The sequence below is a fragment of the Geospiza fortis genome, unplaced genomic scaffold (assembly GCF_000277835.1).
Source record: "Geospiza fortis unplaced genomic scaffold, GeoFor_1.0 scaffold240, whole genome shotgun sequence".
NCBI lineage: Eukaryota > Metazoa > Chordata > Aves > Passeriformes > Thraupidae > Geospiza > Geospiza fortis.
This window is the reverse complement of record NW_005054379.1, coordinates 2,423,539-2,440,798: the sequence shown is the minus strand read 5'-3', so window position 1 is coordinate 2,440,798 and position 17,260 is coordinate 2,423,539. Positions and strand designations below refer to the sequence as shown.

Here is a 17,260-nt window from a genome sequence, read left to right as displayed (position 1 = left end):
AGGAATGCTAACAAAAAAGAGCCAGAGAACCAATTTTATGTCATTTATATCTAAATATCAAGTTTATATATTTTATGTCATTTATATCTAAATATAAGTTTTACTGCCTTGTGGCAAGCTAGTAGTTAATTAAATAACAATATTCCATAAAAAGTTCTTTAGGCTGAAGTGTATAATTGATTCTACTCTGCCTGTCTTAACCTCAAGAGACTTACTTACAAATAAGAGAATTAAAAGTCTTTGAAATTGTTCTAGGTGAATTTTATCTTTCTGAGTTTTTTAATAGTTTTTAATGCCACTTTTCAAAAAAAAAAGTGTCCACTAGCAGCTGTTAACAACAATTATGTCTGTGTGGATAATTTGTGTTCAGTTATCACATACATAATTTGCCAACAATTGTTGATAATTGTTAACAGTAAGATTCATGTAGGGGAGAATTAAAAGAAAAAAAACCCCACCAAACTAAAATATTTGAGTTTACAGTTGGTCTTTGAATTTATGAACTTTTTATTAAGAAAGGCTTGTGTGTTTTATATGATCTAAGTCTAATACAGTGCCACTAATCTGTGCAAACAAAGCCAGCGAGACATTGCATGAACAAATGCTTTCACGACAAAATACCCATTCATTGAAAATTCAGGTAGTATCTGTTTTCTCAAATGTCTTGTCTTGCTCAGGAGGACAGTGCTTTCTTAAGAAAAGAATAATGTAATTATTTTTTAAATTTTATTGATATTTTTAAAAAGATAATTGACCTGATTTAATTCACAATTGCTTGTGTAAGAATAAATATGTCTCATAAAACATTAGTAAGACCTCTGTTCAAAAATGCACATAAAACCAATTTGCCCTTTTTTCCTTCTTAAAGGTATTATTCATCCAGTCTTCATTTGAAAGAAATTATGAAAGAGAATACAGAGGATCAAAAAGAATATATCCTGACTCACATCTCCTGCAATTTACATTGAGAGCAGCACAGGGTGTAGAGGTAGAATGTAATTTTTTCTAGAAAATTGCTCTTAATAAACAGAAGCAAAAAACCAGCAATGCTTGTAATGCAGAAATATTTCCGCCATCATTAACAATTCTAGCTGTACAGAAAAGCAGACATGAGTCTTCCTATAGTTAGAAGTCTTGCACCAGCTCATTAATAAAGCAGTAACTTGTAGCCCTAAAATCACTGTGTTTGCAAGATGATAGAGTAGCTACCAACAATTACTATTCTTTCCGCACAGGAATACATTTTCCAAGGAAATACTCACTGACCTAAAACAAGCATTGTGGTGTGTGACACTGGCAACTTAGGTCAGCTGTGTCTGCACATAAGAAGACACATTACACTATGCACTCTTCAATGGAGCTAATGGCTGCAGTGTTTTCCTCTGCAGAACTTAAGAGCTTGACAAGAAAAACAAGACCCATGGAGCAGCTTCACAGACAAGAACACTATCAATTGGATATTGCCTTAAATCATTGGAAACTCGTATGTTAAGCAGATGGTACTGTGTGTGAAATAGGAATTTGCGGGATACGTGTTTGTAACTGCAATATTCTTGTCAGAAAATTCTGGCCTCTGCCAAGGATTTTCCTTCATTTTTTTCATATTCAATTTCAAAAAATAATGGAAAACAAGCTACTAGCTTAGACCTAAGGAATTTCAGAATTATTTAAGACAAGCCATATAATTTTCTATTCCCTTATTATGCAAATCACATGTAAATTTCTGAATAAATAATGGAGGGGAAAAACAAAGCTCTCTCATAAAAGAAATGAATTCTGAAATAATAATAAGTAATTAATAAGAGGATAAAAATAAGAATCCTAAGAATCACTGACCAGTCAGCCACATCTCTGCTCCTCATAAGGTGCAGTTTCTCCTGGAAGAAACTCTGATCTCCGTATGTTGAAGTGTATGGGATACTGGGAAGTGACACAACCAGCGTGACTTCACAGACCAAATTATGCCTTACTGATTCATACAGTGGCTTTCTGTGATTGAGTGACTGAATGGTGGACAAGGAAACAACTACAGTTGTCATTTACCTATAAGGCCTTTGGTACAGCCCTCCAAAACATTCCTGCCACTAAATGGGACAGGTATGGGATGGATGGATGGATGGATGGACAGAGAGATGGACGGACAGATGGATGATGGATGGATGGATGGATGGATGGATGGATGGATGGGTGTTTAACTGGGTGAAGAATTGTCTGGATGGCCACACCCACAAAGTTTTATAGTCATTGTCTCAATGTCCAGGTGGAAATCAGTGATGATTGATGCCTCTCAAGGGTCTATACTGGCAACTATGCCATAAACATCTTCCTTGATGACATAGTGGGATTGAGTACACTTTCAGGAAATTTGCAGACTACACAAACTGGATTTGATGGAGCAAAGGGATGCCATTCGGAGGGACCCAGACAGGTCTGACAGGGGAGATCTCTTGAAGTTCAACAAGGGCAAGTGCAAAGTCCTGCACCGGGGGGATGAAGGGACTGGCAGTAGCCATGCCAAGAACGATTTGGGAGTGGTGATGAATGAAAACATGGATGTCACCCACCACTCCCAGCCCAGAGAGCCAAACGTGTCCTGGGCTGCATCTAAATATGTGTGGGCAGCAGGGGAGGGAGGGGATTCTGCCCCTCTGCTGTGCTCTGGTGAGAGCCCACCTGGAACCCTGCATCCAGCTCTGGGGTCCCAGCACAGGGAGGACATGGAACTGCTAGCGCAGGTCCAGAAGAGGACCATTTAATGATCCTCCATAATCTGTGAATGACCAGAGGGCTGAAACATCTTCCTTATGAAGGAAGATGATTGAGAAGATGGAATTTTTTTGGCCTAGAGAAGAGACCACTCCTGGAGGCCTCATTGAAGCCTTCCAATACTAAAAAGGAATCTGTATGAAAGACAGACTCATTTTTTCTAAGATACTTAGGGACAGGAAGAGAGGCAAGAGTTTTAAATTGAAAGAGATTTGAGCGTATTTGAGTAGATTTAGTATAAGGAAGATATTTTTTACATGAGATCAGTAAACATTGGCACAGGTTGTCCAGAGAACTTGTGGATACCTCCATCCATGGAAGTGTTCAAACTCAGGCTGGATGAGAATTTGATCTAGTGAAGGATGTGGATCATGCAGATAAATTGGACTATATGATCTTGAAAATCGGATACTTTCCAACACAAAATAATCTTTGGTTCAGATTTCTGTTCAGAATACCTATACCTCCTTAAACTATATAAACGGAGAACTGGATTAGAGGTTGAGAGTACTTTTTTCAGCATTCTAATGTGTAATCCCAGAAAACTTGTTTCATTTAATCTCATTAAAATAAATTAAAAATTTTAAAATCTTTTCTGTCTTAACCATTATGGTCTAGTAAATTTCTTATTATTAGAGAGGAAAAAGGAAAAAAATCCTGAAGGTGAAAGCCCATTCTACCAATTTCTTACTAACACCCAGATCTATTTCATGGCCAAATATCACTGAATACTGATAATCACATTACAAATCTGAATATACAAGTAAAGTCAGATCCCTAAAGTTTTCAGACTGAAATTGTATCTGAAAGGTAAGTCTCTTTGCCCTAAGCTACACTTCACTTATTAGCAAGACAGTCTAAAATGATGCCTTGCAAAGTGACAGGAAATGGCTGAAATCTTCCTTCTTCTGATCCCCTTAGGGAAACAGCCACCTTGGCTGCCATACAGAGTTACTGGAATTGCACAGCAGTGCTGCAAAGAAATCGCTTGTGCTTGCATGCACAGACCTGAGATCCTCAGGCCAAAATATCCTTCTACACCTCTGCCCTGGCTCTCACAAGGTGCTCCTGCTTGTTGAGCTGCTCAGTTTTTGAACAGAGCTACTGAGCACCCTATAAGGCTGGTGTAACAGCTAAATATTTCAGTATGGCCGACCCACTTATTCAGATCTCCCTGCCTGAGAGATTGTATCCTGGTTGTAGAAGCAAAGATCCTGCTCCATTTCACTTTCCTGTTTGGTTGTTCAATCTAGATACAAATTATACTTAATACATTCCAGGAATAACCAGTTCCAGAAATTTTCCCTTCTGTGAAAATATTCCCTTTTCTGTGAAAATATTCCCTTTGGAACTCCCATATTTATTCCAGGACATTTCTTTGTTTGTCCCCTTTTTTCTGAGGAAGTGCTTATTTATTCCTATTGACATTGTCTTTAGAAATCAAAGTCTCACACATTCCTGCAAATGTCTTTTTGTCAAGTGAAAGAGATGCAGTCTTCATGTGGAAGCCCAGTACATTTGATCAATTTATAGCAACTGCTTCCTTTTTAAGATTAATAGCCAGAATTTAATGTATACCTAATTTTTGGAGCATTATAGTTATTATTTTTTCCTACTTTTTTTACACATATTAATAACAATAAACACCTGAGAAAGGGAACATAATAATTCTCCCTTTGAAAGGCTACAATAGGAGATAAGACATGTTTTTATCCAGGCTAACTAATACATGTTAATTACTTGAACAAACCAAACATACAAACAAATAAACAAACAAAAGGAGAAAGCTCATTTCATCTGGCTGTCATAAAAATTTGCTCACAAAAAGAGACAGTAATTGGGAATTTTTTGGCCTATTTCTAATAAAATACTTCAGTGATACAGATGTATTATGAGCTCAGTTTTGGTTTCACCAAATGGTGCCATCAGGTACAAATTAAATAATGTCAAAGAAGTTGTAATATGTGTCCTCTTTTCAACTGTAAATGCTGTTTTCTATGTTTACAGGCTTCAGCAGTTTTAGTTTTAGAACTATATATGCTCAAAACAATGCATTTTTCTAGAAATTAATTTTTTAAGATATAATCTATTTAGTTTGGCTTAAACTTGTTGAATAATTCTTTCTGTCTTTCTTTCTGAAAGCTTTAAAAACTTTTAAAACTTTCATTTGGAGACTTTTAGTGTTTACTTTTATTTTTGTGCTGCCATAAAAGGAATTAATGTGACACCTCCAGGATGGTTTTATGGTGGGACATAAAAAAAACCAAAATCGCATAAATTATTTAGCTAACCCTACTCACAAAAGAATGAATTCCTATTGTAAAAAAAAGAAAGTTTCTCCAAAATTGGTGCTTCAAAGTTCTTAATGAATCTCTGCCTTTACTCATGCTCTGTCCATCCACACAGCACTTAAGACAATAGGCAAAAAAAACCCCAAAACAAACCAAAAAACAATGTTTAAGGTCTATCTACATAATTGGTCCTGTCTGCAGATTTTATTACACTTTCCAGACATAAAAAAGGACATCACACAGTCTATAGTGGTAACATAATTTAAACTACAGGTTTGGCAATTGTGTTATAGTATTCCTAAATATTTAAACAAAATAATGCTTTAATGAAGGTTGAAGACCAAGGAATAAAAACCTTCTATTATTACCTGGGAGAAGAAGGGAAGCAAAATTACTGCAAAGAGAAGTTAGTCCTTTGTACCACTTACAGAACTGTGCAGAACTGTCTCATGGAGTTCAGCAGACGTTCCCTAGTTAGACAGAAATGTCAGTGATACCTAAATAAAGACTTACCTCAAAATACTTTCAGATTCACTTGAATTTTTGAAAGGTCTCTTTTGAATGTTTTTGTTTACCATTTAGATAAATACATGCCATAAGAGTTTATTGTAGTAAATATTCTTTAAAATGTGTGTGTCAGGGACAGAAGAATAGCTGGAAAATATACAAAAGAAGGAGTGGGGTTTTTTTCCCCCCGAGGATTGTAATTTCAAAACATAATAAGTTCTTTATTACTTTTCATATTTGCAGAAATTATAGTTCATGTGGGACTAAAAGGATTAAAGCTCTGTAGGATTCCATATCCTCTGTGGTGTTTCCCATCACCAAATAGGACACAGTTAGAAGACTCATAAAAGCACTACACTTGTCTAGTCCTCTGTGTCCTTTAAAGGCTACAAAAATGTAAAACTTCTGCTTCTCAGAGTCTTGATTTCAACTGAAAATAAATTAATGAGATGCAATAATGTAATCAGACACATTTTACCAAACTACCCAGGTAATTTTGTGTTGTCTTTTTTTTTAACATTTTTATTGTATGTACTTGAGATCTGAGAACCATCTCACTAGAAAGGATAAATTATTCAAAAACATTAAATATATTCAAAAGTTCAATGTGCTTACTTTGAAAGACCTCAGTAAAAGAGTGTCCTTAAAGGCAAAATTATCTAAGTACTTTCCAACATGTATTAATTCAAAATTAATTTCTCTGCTAAATACTTATTTCAGAAATCACAATTTTTTCCTTCTCATAGCATTTGTTCTTATTGAGTATGCTGAATGTACCACAATGTTAATTTGAGAGTGGAGATAAAAATCCCAGCATTTTAACCAGAAATATATCATTAGAAGATTATGTAAGATAAGTATGATACTTTAATTGAAGGAGAACACTAGGCATTGTAGTAAAGAGAGAACTTATACTAATGGCAGCTTAACTATTTATATGAATTTTCCTCTGAAGCATTTAGCTTTTACCTTTATGCAGCAGCCTCCAGATAAATACAGCATTTTGGAAACAAAACCCTCATCTGGTTGAAAAGGAAAAATTCTTCCTTTGATCAGTGAAATGGCACTTATGATTTTCCTTTTCAGTCTTTAGGCAAGACTCACACCTGTCTCTATGGGCAGTTGTTTTTTAGAACTGGTTCTCCCATTTGGCTGTCACTCGTTTGCTTACAGGTACAAACCCAACCTTTCATGTGAATATCCAAAGTGAGTTGGGCAGGAGCACAAGTGCAAGGCAATGCAATTCCTCCAGTCAGACTCCAAATGGGCGGACCCAGCTCCATGGCAGAGTCCTTCAGAGGACCTCAACATTATTCACAGCTGCTTTGAAATTAAGCTGATACATTCATTGCTGAAGACAGGAAAAAAACCAATGCCTCAGAGCTTGCAGTATCCAATGCTGGTCTCAGCCACTCTCAAAGCAATCTTGGTTATGTTCAAGGGTTCATATAATGCTGGAGTGACAGCGTTGAAATTCTTGTTATTTATGTAACTGAAGGGGAAGAAATGAGAGGCAGAACGTGACAGCCTTCACAGTATTTCACTGACAGACAGACTACTATCTGAAATTGTCTGTGCACTGAGGGAGAAATGAACTTAAGGCAAAAACTGGAATTCAAACAACAGGGGAACAGCCCAGAACCTGGTCAGTTCATAAAGGAAGAAAAACCTTTTCTGACTACCAAAACCTGTGTTTTATTTAAGTGAACTAGAATCTCCAATCCACTGCCACAGTAAATCTTCTAACCTTCAATTACTATTTTACTTAAAAGTGAGTGAGCTGGCTTCTTAGCGACCCAGAAAATGTGTCTTTTTCCACAGGATGCAGTTCTGCTAGCCATTATCTATCTACCTGCTGCTACACACAAAATATACATTTTGCTAACAACAGCAGAAGTAATTATATTTTTGTTTCTGCACATTGCATATCATCTTTGTAAAATGAATTCCCATAAACATGCTTAGTAGAACTGAGGAGCTCTATAAGATGGTAAAATGAAGCTAGAATATTATCACACCACATAATTTACACCTTAAAAAGTGTAAGCTCTTCACATCCAAAGTATGAAGTAGCCTTCACAGCTGTACAGTTTAAGTAATGTGAAGGAATTTTGCACAGTTAGAATCAGTGTCTTAATGCTAGTGGATCAGGGGCATTAATCAGAATGGTGTCCATTCAAAGTTATTTTTTCCTCTGAGAAATTTACTTTTCTCTTCAGGTTCTCTTCAGGTTCATCAACCTGTCATCTTTGGCAATTTTGCCAAAATTGACTTTCACTAGAACCCCACTGGGCATTTCTTTTATACTATAACTTAATTCCACATTTCCTCTATATCTTATCTTATGTCTATTGTCTCCGTTTAAAAATTTGGATCACTTTCACCTTCACTGACATAATTTTAGAATGCTATGCAGCTTTTTTAGCCTGGGCACATACATGTGTTGAAAGTATTTTTTTTCCCCAGGGTTATCCAAGTATAAAAAATATGATCTCACTACCTTCTGAGGCTTTAATTAATTATTTGATTTTTTTTCCTGCTCTGCATCATGTTATTGAATTGCACAAATGCATGATTTTTCACAAGGCCACATAGCAATAGGACAAGAGGTAATGTCATATCGTCATTAACCTGAAAGAAGGAAAGTTTAGATTTGATCTTAGGAAGAAATCCTTTACTGTAAGGTTAGTAAAAGACTGGAAAAGTTTGCTCGAAATTGTGGATGCCTCATGCCTGGAATTGTTCAGGGTCAGGTTGGATGGGGTTTTGAGCAACCTGATCCTGCTCATGGGACTGGAACTAGAGGGTCTTTAAAATCCTTTCCAACCAAAATTATTCAATTCTGATTCAATGCTGGTTCTCTGATTATAGTGTGTGTTATGGGTCCAGTTGATACTTCAAACACTACAGATTCCTTGAATTTTTTTATTAAAGTTATAAATGCCACAGTTCTGTTTTTATCAAAAGCAGCCCTACTTCATGAGGAGTCAACTGCCCAGTTATGAAGAGCTACTTTCCTTTAAAGGGTGGTTCATGAAAAAGTGGGAAAGTGGGACACTGTAAATAGCATAAAGTGGCTAGACAGATAAATCTGAATGTGATCAATTGTGATATTTTGAGACGCAATGAGGAAACTCCATCATAAAAAATAAATCCTTCCTAAAAAATAAGAGAGGTTTTCAAACTAAAGGGGGCAAAGGAAGCAACAGAAAAATCAGGCAGTGCATAAGATAAGCACAGTTTTAGAAGCGCTGACCATACCCGTAACTGCAGTGTCTCAATATGTCATTACTACTAGGAAGTCTGGTTGCGACAGAATTGAGTCATCTGACTCATCTTAAATTATGGTTCTGAAAGAAAACATTACATTCAAATGCCATAATTAATAAAAACATAGAACCAAATATTTGAAAGTATGCTGTGAGCTGTTAGGAGACACATAGGCTTAAGATGTTTGAATGGTTTTAGGATGTGTGTCCTTAATTTCCTTCACTATATACCATTTTATGTCTACTAGGGTCTTTTGCATGAAAATAAATAGGTTTGGTGCATTTAGTTTAAGTTTGATTTTGGTTTTGGTAGGCTTTTATTTGGTTTTGGGGGTTGCTTGTTTGTTTGTGGTTTTTGTTTTTTTGTTTTGTTTGTTTGTTTGGGTTGGGTTTTTTTACTTTTTATATAATTTAGGTAGCTATTAGCTTTCTATGGATATTGTAAATACTGATTTTTAAAGTAGGGACAATATAGCTGTGACTTTTTTTCTCTCTCTTCATAACATTTGTTAAATTATTACTGATTTGATATCACAGTTTAGGCGATCCTAATATTTAGTGACTGAAATTAATAGATGTATTTTTGGTTCCTGGATACCAGGTGAATGATATTACTGCATGAAACAAGCTTCTCCTGAATTTTGATATCTGATATTTTTTTTAGGTAGAGCAAAATCAAAGTCATAGTATATGGATATGTCATAGTAACAAAAAATAATAAACACCTTCACTCTGAAAATGTTCAAATGAATAAATGTGGCAACTTCTATAAAGTCTTTCATCAAAAATATTTCAAAATATTTCTTCCATGAACTTCAGTATAGAGTCAGCATAATTTCCAAAACATAACTTCTTGTAAATTAATATAACTTCAGAGATAACACGATTTAGATTAGTTTAGGATATGACCTTTAATTTCCATGACAAATTTGACTTTAATGAAAATGGGAAATTTTCATATATGCATGAATACTGCAGAAATAGCCTGCTTAGTCCCATAATGATGAGTCTTAGATTCTGAAAGGCATCACTGTTGTAATCACAGATCACTATTGTAATCACAGAATCATAGAAAGACTTAACTTGGAAGGGTCCTTAAAGGCTGTCCCATTCCAAAATCCCAGTCCTCATAGGAAAGCTAAAATAACACAGTTCTTGGTTTAGTCCCTTTTCTCTATCCACCCCATCTTCCAGGTGAACTGTTATGTCCAACAGAGGCACTGATCTCCTAGGCTAACATGACATCAAGAGATTGAAATGGTAACTGCTTTCTGGTTAGTGTAAATGACAATTTTCAGAGTGAATACTTTTAAATAAATTGTATGATAGCTCTCCTTTCATTGTAATCTTTAAATTTAATCTGTTCTGATTTTGTGCCATTGTTTACAAATTATTTTTTCCCATTAGAGCACCAAATTTTGTACAGAAATGATTACAGACAGGTTTCATTTGAAACTCAAATTTGCAGAAGTAGAAACAGCTTAACGTGTGGAAAAAAAAAGAATTTTGCACCGATATCTTCTGCATACTTACTAGACGGAATTCAAATAATTGCTTTCAAGCAGTGTCAGCATGCTTCAGAGACAAAACAGGAACTCTACCTAAATAAATTAACAAATGCAAGAGTAGTCTTGAAAAAATCTTTATGACCCTCTCTGAAATTTGAAGATACTTTTTTTCTTAGCCTTCTATTTAAATATAAAGAAAGGAAGATGATGCTCCTTTGCCTCCAAATTTTCATTAAAATGCTTATATTTTACTGAGACTATCTATTTTTTATTATTCCACATTCACTCCTCATCCTTCATGATTTTAAGCATAAGAATATGATGACATTAGAATTTTCTATTCTAATATTTACAGGGACAACACTTCCAAAGGACTTTTGCAGAAAATACCATTTTCTACATTTTGAATACCCTTAACTCCTTTTCCATGTTCCAGAGAGGCCAAGAACTGTGCTTTTTCACCTGTCTCCTTAAGTGCTTTCTCAAGACATGTCACATTACATTACTTGGAAGTTCTACTGACCTACGGCCATTCTCATTCTCATGCCTGGGTCACCTGTTCTTCCTTGCACACTAAAGGGATTTTTACTGGATTTGAGGCAAGGCTTGCCCAGGGAGCTCGCAGAGCTCCTCACTGTCTCTCACTTGATTGTAGCTTTTCAGCATCCTGAGCTCTTGGATTTTCAGGCCTGAGGTCTCACGTTATTAAACATTCCCTGTCAAAAAGTCCACTGTATGTGACTAAAATGAGGCAGAAGGCAGTCGCCTCCATGATTTGACTTAAAGGTGTAGTGCATCTGATTTTGTAGTCTAAAGATGATTTAATTCATAGTGATGTAGTAAACAAGGATGAAATAAAGCCCTGAAAGCTTGTTTTTCAATACTGACACTTAATGTTCATTCCAAAAGCTTCTATACAATCCCTAGTGGTACTGAAAATATTTTACCAGAAACCAAAGCTACATTAAAAATAGAAATTATGTAAAAGAATGTAAGGCGTCAAACTGTGATCAACTATATAGTTATTAAAAATATGTACTTCAGTGGGCTGTTACATAGCTGATTTTTTTTATCACAGAGCCATAGAGTGGCCTAGGTTAAATGGGACTTTTAAGATTATCAAGGTTATGGTTTGGTTTGGCTTGGCTTTTGCCAGTCAGGAACTGAAGACCACTTTGAGCATGCAAATTCTTCTTCCAAAGTCAGAATAAACCAACTGACTTGGTTCAGTTTTGGAGAGTTACATATATTATCTTGCTGATTTATCCTTTTACCTTTTCCTTTAGCTCTGGCGTAACCCTTGTATTGACAGAAATAGTATACAAATTCTGATTAATGAAATTCAACACATTATTTTTCTGCACTGAGCTCTCATTTCAAAATTCCATACCAAAGATTGGGCTGCAATGATAAAAATGCAAACCACAATGATTTAAGGATGCACAGTAGGATTGTGAGTGAGGCATGAAGGAAAGTCAGGGAGGATTGAATTAATTGTTTCAACCAAGATACACGATCTAAAATTATATTTCTTTCTTAAGTCAGAAAATGGAAGCATATTGACATTGTTACTAAGAGTTGACAACAGATCTTCTAGCATTTCTTAATATGTCTTTATGTTCTGCCAAACACAGGAAGTGTCTTCAGAGTAGTTGAATAACAAAGCTTTCCTACATTTCTAGGCCTAAAGAAAACATCTTTTTATTTGTGGATTGTAACTTTACTTTTTCCAGCAAATTGCTTCTTTAGGATTTTTTTCATCTCTGCTTGACTTTTCTAAAACAAAGAGTACTGGGGTTAAGTTTCTATTTCCTAACCAGCAATTTTAGTACCCTGCAAATGTAGACATCACTTAATGTTTGAAGAAACCAGGGAAGAAACTGGAACGTCTTCACTGGATAAACCACGTCTCTCCAAAGAAAGGTCTTGTTTACTCTATTTAAACAGTTTTAAACATCTGTTGATTATATTGGAATGTGGATGCCTAAAGCCCATGGTCTAAAGCATATTTCTGACTTTCATCTGAAAAATCAAGACTCAGTAAACTTAAGGACTCCACATAAATCCAAACACTTATTTAAAGTCCAACTGTAACTTGGACTACAACTCCCTGTACAACTCAAAGTATGCAGGTGACTGCATATATAACAGCACAAGATTATACCCAAAGAAAACTGAAATGGATTGTTTTAATCTATTCTAGCAGTTTCAAGAATCAGCAGGTCTTGCATCTCCAGCGTAAGCAAAGATGTCTATAAGTGACTTTTTGGGTGTGCATTTTGAATTTAGAAGAAGCCTGAATTTCATGAAGGAAATGGTCAGAATTTAGTGAATATCAGACCCCTTCTGGCTGTAAAATCTGACTGTCTGAAGTCACCTGCTACTTTTGAAGGTACTAGATTGAATTGTTAGAGATTATTTGAGCATGTGGATTAAAATAAGTGTTTTAAACCTGACGGAATTTACACTCTTTTATTCACATAAGAGCACATATGTATTTCTAGTAATTTCAGCACAGCTATTCCAAGTTTTCTTTACAGTTGAAGGATATCAACTTCCGGTCTCAAAAGCAAAGCATTATGATAACCTTTGCTTCTTTTCAGGCATGCAGATCTTGTAACACTGAGAACTGTGAGAAACCTTAACTAGTTTTATTACCCAATTCTTGGATAAGTACTTTTAATAACCTAGATTTGTAGGTTAAAGGGCAGGAAAAAAATTACAATCATCCAGAACCTTTTGTGTTCTGCTCTAGGAGTGTTCCAGAGCTACATATTTTCCTCAATATATAGACACTAATCCACCAAAATCAGAGCATTTACTCAAGAAATGTAGAAATTTAGAGTATTAGAAATATGAGTCAATATAGAAGATTTTGGAACTGATAGTAAATTATTTTTATGCAAGTACTGCACTGATGCAAAATTTAGCTACATCTGGTAGTATTAAAATTATCTGTCACACTGGTAGGCTGAAATTGAGGGTTGGAAGGAAAAATCAGTTCTTAGAGCAGTGTTGGCCTATGGAAAGAAACTAAGTTAATCTGCCTGCAAAATCCCACCATCAACAACAGCCATAGCTATATAACACCACATCTCATCTAGTTTAATTTGAAATGTCCCGGGGACAAAAATATATAATATTTACACACATGAAAAATTTCAGTTTATCAAATTGTTTTCTTTTCTCTTTTGAAAAGAAATAATATGCATGTATGAAATAACTTCCCCCCCCCTTTCTTTTTTTCTGAAATGATAAGAGTCATTAAACCTATTGGTATATAATGCTTTACAGCAGCATTTAGTATAATCTAGATCAGTAAAGACAGAAACATTCTTGAGATGCCTAAAACCTACTCAGGGAGGTTTCTAACATCAAATGGAAAGTATAGAGAAAACTTTCACAGCCTCATTTTATGGAAATTCACAGATGTTATGCACTGTGCATGCCAAATTCACCACAAGAATGTTAGGAAAACAAGTTGAATAGGCAGTAATGAATCTTTTCAGAGGGATGAAAACAAAAGGCAGAATGAAAGACAATTTACTTCCAATAGTTCCTCAAACCTTTTTAAAAATAGAATTTCAAATTACAACTCTGAACCTACCCTTTTGTTTGATTAAAAACATCTCATTACCCCATACAAGCTCATCATCATAAAGATATATTAGTCTATTCTTACTGACAGTGACTTGTTGTTAACTCCAAATTGAATATTGGTGTTTTACTATTGAAATGCCAATACCAAAAATTGCACATAAGTCATTAGAATCAATGGCACCTTCAGATTTAATTACACATACAGTCAAAGGAAGACCAGTAAGTCAGAGGTGGTTATTATGCATAAAAAGTCATAATACTAGTTTGGAAAAAAATAAATGCTCTTTGCCAAATAGTTTTTAAAACATTGTATTATTTTTTTGTGATTTCTATCTTACAAAAGCTACAAAATTATCATATGCAATGCAGAAAGAGCACCTTAAGCCTGCTGCTATGTCACCTACAGATGCTTTGGAAATTCTACTTATGGTTTTCACTTTCAGTTCTTTTGCTGTAATTCATCCAAATATATCCCAATTCTGCAAGTGTTTAAGTACATTCTTAAATTTCCATTAAACACAATGAAACATAATCATGGAAATTGTGATTAAACCCATGCAAAATTATAGCTTTAGCCATCAGACTTCTGACTGCTAGTGTTTTTCCCTTTTCTGCTGGCTCTGCAAACTCAAGATAGAAGAAACCTACGTACAACATGGCATCTAGGGAATTGCACCAGGAACACTTTGAAATGTACCCACTGTTTTTTTTTTTTTGTTTGTTTGTTTGGTTTTTTTTCACAAATCTGATTTTAAAATGAGTAATTATCTGCATGGAAAATCATTGTGTCTGGGCTTTTCCTAAAAACTGGAAATTTTCTGCCATTTCTAGTATTTAAAAGAGACTAGCCAGACACCTTCTTTTTTTTTTTTTTAGTGTTTTCCATCCTCAGAAGGAGCCCTGAAAGAAATGCTACTACTTTTCTTTTATAATCACCACTCACCATTTCATAGGAAGTTTCACTCAAGCAAAGGCTAAGTAATTTTTCTTTCCTCTGCCTTCTTAAGAAATTCAACATATTAAAATGCCCAGCCTTGGGGATCAGTTTGTTAACCAAATGCTGAAGAGTAGGATACCCACTCCCTTGTTCCAAGTTCTGGGAAAGATGCTGATTTTGTTTTTCAAAATGCTCAATTTTCCACCTTGAACATACAAGCGCTCCTAGTGGCACTTCTGTCAAGAGGGGTAATTCTTTTCCCCAGCACAAATTTGGAGTGGCTGTTGCATAGCTTGCTGTTGAATTCTTTACCACATATAAGCAGACATATTTTGAAAACTTTGTTTCACCATATCTAAAGTAGCAAAAATGGCCATTTCAATGGCAAAAAGACTAGAGAAGAAAGTTCTTTCCTAACAACAATTAAGACAACTTCAAAGATAAAATTCAGGAGTGGGGGAAGAAAAGTGTCAAAGCAAACAGCAACAAAACCTGAGGGAGATATCTAGGTTAATATTTCCTTGGTAACATATTTTTTCTGGGAGAAACAGCAGCCTTCCACAGTAATTAATTACAATAAAATCATGATAACAAAATAAGCCAGCTTCCCTGAGGTATTCTGGACTCTAGAAAACTAGATTTTCCAAATATAGAATATAATTACCTTTCAGATATCATTATTAAAAGCTATGTTTAAGAGCAGGAATAAGAATCTCTTAAAACTATATAGCAATGAAAATTGCAAACATAGGCCAGGGATCTCAAGAATTACCTTCAGTCTTCCTTCTAATAAAGTCTCGAATAAACACGACATTCCCAATAAACACAGAATACAGAAAATACATATTGACATAATGAATGCATTCACATTAATCTAGATTTTTTTTTCACTCGGATTGATGGAAATATAGTAGAAATAACCCAGAAATTCAAAAATTACTTAGATCTTGCCATTCTTTTCTTTTCTTCCTGAGAGTGAGGTTTATTTGTTAATAAATCCAAAGGAACTAAATGCATTTATTTAAAGTTGCAAGAGGATTCTAGTAGAATTCACTGCTAAAAGTGTAGATTAAACACTAAGCAAGGTTATTTTCTTTAAAACCTAGAGGTACTATAAGATCATTTAGACATTTAAAATTTTCATAGCATACAATTACAGTCAATTAAAATGGAATGTTTACCTTGCAAACCAGGTTCCATAGATACAAGCAGGAAAGACAAAAGAGTTTTCTGCCAAGTTTTCCAGCTCCACAGCTCACTTACTAGATTAAAAAAAAAAAAAAAAGAAAAGAAAATTTATTTAGTCATCAGTTGTACAGAGATTTTTGAAATGGTGATGCTCTCAAAGAAAATGCCTTGAGACATTTTAAAATTATATTTAGCTCCTGTCTGAAAAGGAATAGAAAAAAATTTCAGAACCATAAATGTGTCTGCTAAGGTAAATAGGGTTAGAGGCGATTGAAACTTCCTAATAACACCAAAAAATGGTGTGCTTTCATTGGCACTCAAGGGGAGCAGGCAACTGTGCAGCCTAGGGTAGGATAGAGAGACATTTACTGGAGGATCGGAAGGTGAAACTGACAAAGCATTAAACCTAAATAGAGACAAAGAGGAAAAAATCACATCAACAGTAGGATTAACTGTTTTTCTCTGCTGATGATAGAACTTGGCACCTCCACAGATTTCTCCATCCATGTCCTCAACAGTAAGAAAGGAGAGTTTTAGAATGTCTTGCCATATTGAATTAAAATTTGAATTTTCCATTTATTTTAACAGGACAGATGAAGAAACACCTGCCTTACACAGTGAAGGTTGAGGAGTTAAGAAAACTTAATCACATATGTGTCAGGACCAGAACATGCCGGAAAGAACCACAGATTGTTTGATAAGGCAGAACTATAATGATACGAAAGACCAACAAAGACTGCACTATTTCAAAATTAATGTGAAAAATGCCATAAACTCTTTTGATCAACATGTCTCACACAAGCTTTTCAGAAAAACCAACTAAAATAATAAAATTATTTCTCTTCTTCCATATACAAATTACTTCTCCAAGACCTTTCCCAATACCTGAAAAAAGTTATCCGCATGTCTACGTAAAACATAATGTGATCTATTTGAGATTATTCTGTGAAATGAAAAACATCATATAAAAAAGAAATAAGAATATTATTTAAAATTATTTATATTCTTAGGATATAATAAAAATATACAGAAAAGATTAGATATCACAAGTAAAGGCAAACTTCATGATGAAATATGCTTTATCTAAATCTCATTCAACTCGTTTGTTATGTGGTATACAAATATATGAGCCAGTTCAATGATTTTATATTATAGTTTGTGGTTTATAATGGGCGAGGTAAATGGACTAATAGC

General features: G+C 34.8%; 1 protein-coding gene across 2 annotated transcripts in view; it reads right to left on the bottom strand.

Moving 5' to 3' along the window:
- Positions 1-16,135, bottom strand: part of LINGO2 (leucine rich repeat and Ig domain containing 2) — a 317,069-nt gene extending 300,934 nt beyond the window's left edge. For both annotated transcript variants that reach the window (XM_031060279.1, XM_005425009.3), the window contains exon 1: positions 16,060-16,135. The gene's annotated coding sequence lies outside the window, so the exon portion shown is untranslated. The remainder of the gene's footprint in view (positions 1-16,059) is intronic.
- Between the last annotated feature and the right edge of the window lie 1,125 nt (positions 16,136-17,260).